A 2595-nucleotide genomic window follows, 5' to 3' on the forward strand; every position below is an offset into this window, starting at 1 on the left:
TTCCTTGGCCACAGGAGACTTTTCCTACCGCCACTCAGAACGGTCGTGAGTCAGTAAATATTTTGTATGAAACAGTATCCACCTGTGGTGAAAATCCAACTCTGCAAGATTGCTCCCATATGTAAGTGCCCACCATGGACGATAAAAAAAATTAAATGAGGATTTTTTAATTTATTTTGTGTGTCTGAATTCCTGGTCTTCAGACTGCTGTTACTTGCATACACATATTCTGCAAGTTCTGTCTCCCTGCTTTTGCTTTATATTGTGGACCAGATTCATGAAGCTGCCAGTCATAAAGCAATCTTAGCCGTGCTGAAGTGGAGAAAAATGAGGTATTCAGTTTTCAACGAGGCTATTTGGGGCTGTGATCTTCATTGCAACACTATGGGAATTGTAACACGTTGCGAGTAATAAGAAACATGTGGTTTACATCCCCTTCTGGTGCTGTGAACTATCAATGGATTGTGTTTGTTCACTATTAACTTGGCAAGGACCTTAGCAAAAAAAAACATTTTCATATAGGGTTTTGGTTGTGATTCAAAGTATGGCACACAAGATGGGCAAATTGTAAGTTTTCTGTGTGCAGAGGCTCTGTGAATAGAAAGCTGCCTTCAATGGCTCAAAGAAGTAGGGGCCATCAGAGGAAGGGCACCCTATCTAAGCAAAATGCTGCAATGTCCTTTTTTCTGTCCATCACCACCAGATAAATCCTGTAAGAGAGGGACAGATAACAACAAATAATGACGACCACGCCCTGGGAAAAAAACTCCCTGGGTGTGGCACTCATCAGTTTTGAAATTCTTAAAGAAACAAACTACCACTTTGAAAGTTTGTTTGTTAAAAATTATGGGGCATATTAGCAGGAACCTTGTTAAAATTATCGCCATTTTAGCAGCAGGAAACTGCCACCAAAACGGCGATAATGGGTTTGCTAATATGCGTTATAGAATTCCAATAGAAGCCCAGGTTAGATGTGCAGGACATCTAACCTGGGCTTCTATTGGAATTCTATAACACATATTAGCAAGCCAATTATAGCCGTTTTAGAGGCAGTTTCCTGCCGCTAAAACTGTGATTATGTTAACGAGGTTCTTAATAATATGCCCCAAAGAAATTGGCAGCTGATAACGGAGCTTGTGTATTAGCGGTAGGGTTGCAGGACTGGGAGGCAGATCTGACCAAAGCGTAAATGTCCCTGCCCATAGCTCCACCACTCACCGCTGCTATGCGGGGGCCTCAGTGTATGACTGATCCCCGGGTGTGCTTCATGGATGTAGATCTGCTATTAGGCAAGAATGATTCTGACCATGGGGACCTCACATATGAGGATCGAAAGAAAATGACCAGCCTTTGCTCCTGCTTCAGATAGCTCTGCCACAAGGTGCAGACCGTTATCCAAATCAACCACAAGCCGGAGGCTCAACTGGTTGATCTGAAGTCCGAACTGACAGAGATACTGGCTGAGAAAGTGGTACTGGATAAGGAGGTACACGATCAGCTTCTGCAACTTTATGCCATTCAACTCCAGCTTCATGGCAAAACTTGCCACAGTGCAAATAAAAAAGAAAAGGTGAGAGTAGCTCAACTGGAAGCCGAGGTGAAGTTACTAAGGAAGTAGAATCAAGCCCTTCATTGTTATATTGCTGTTTTGCAGGCTGAGGTATCTAAAGCGAGATTGACAGCGAGTACCTGGACAAAGAGCTTGCAGGAAGAGTGCAGCAGATTCAGCTGCTCATGCAAAACTATGGTACCATTTACAAGTGGAAATACAAGTATATTGTCACAAAATGGTTATTAGAGCCTGGCGAGGTCGCAATGACCAGAAAAGACCTCTGCCAGTCCCCTTTGAACATGATCCTGACTGATTAAAGAAGACTCAGTGAGTAGGCTAAGTCAGAAAAGTTCTATTGGTCAAAGAAGATCATGAAGGATTAGGGTTTGCAATTACAGGAGGCAAAGAGCATGGAATTCCAATTTTGATTCCAGAAATTCATCCTGCTGATTGATGTTGTGGGCTACATGTTGTAGATGCTGCGTTAGCCGTAAATTGAATAAATCGAGTTTGCGGTAGTATATGCTGCACCGAAGATAGACTCTGATGATGAAAACATAGAATATGAAGATGAATCGTTATTGGGTGAACCTTGATCAGCAGGAAGAAAGTGGAAGCACAGGTGTGCTTAGGAATTATGGAAGTGGGGATGCAAAACCATTACAGGTGTTTGAAAGAAAGCCAGTTCAGGGTGGCCATGAAAATGGGAACCTTGGTTAATCAAGTGAGAATGCTTCAGAAGACCCAGTACATAAACATGCAAATTCAGTGTCATAAAAAATTGCACAGGAGGACTGAACTAATGAAACACAAGACACAGATAGTCAGTATACCATTCCTAAGTTTATATTCAAGGATTGACTGTAGCACACTATTGGCAAAGAACAACGGCTGTAATACTGTTGACTAACAGGTGGTTACCTTAGGGTTTTCTTTTTTAGCAAGTCTAAATGAGTTAAACTATCCATCTCTCTTTCTCCCATTCATGATAGCTGTTAAAAAGTTGCATATGTGATTACCACATTTTTAAATAAATGTACATT

At 41.7% G+C, this 2595-nt stretch overlaps 1 pseudogene; it reads left to right on the forward strand.

Moving 5' to 3' along the window:
- Positions 1 to 1189: 1189 nt before the first annotated feature.
- On the forward strand, positions 1190 to 2329 carry LOC147683768 (Golgi-associated PDZ and coiled-coil motif-containing protein pseudogene; annotated as a pseudogene).
- The last annotated feature ends 266 nt before the right edge of the window (positions 2330 to 2595 follow it).

Source organism: Lissotriton vulgaris, chromosome 11, assembly GCF_964263255.1.
Source record: "Lissotriton vulgaris chromosome 11, aLisVul1.2, whole genome shotgun sequence".
Classification (NCBI taxonomy): Eukaryota; Metazoa; Chordata; class Amphibia; order Caudata; family Salamandridae; genus Lissotriton; species Lissotriton vulgaris.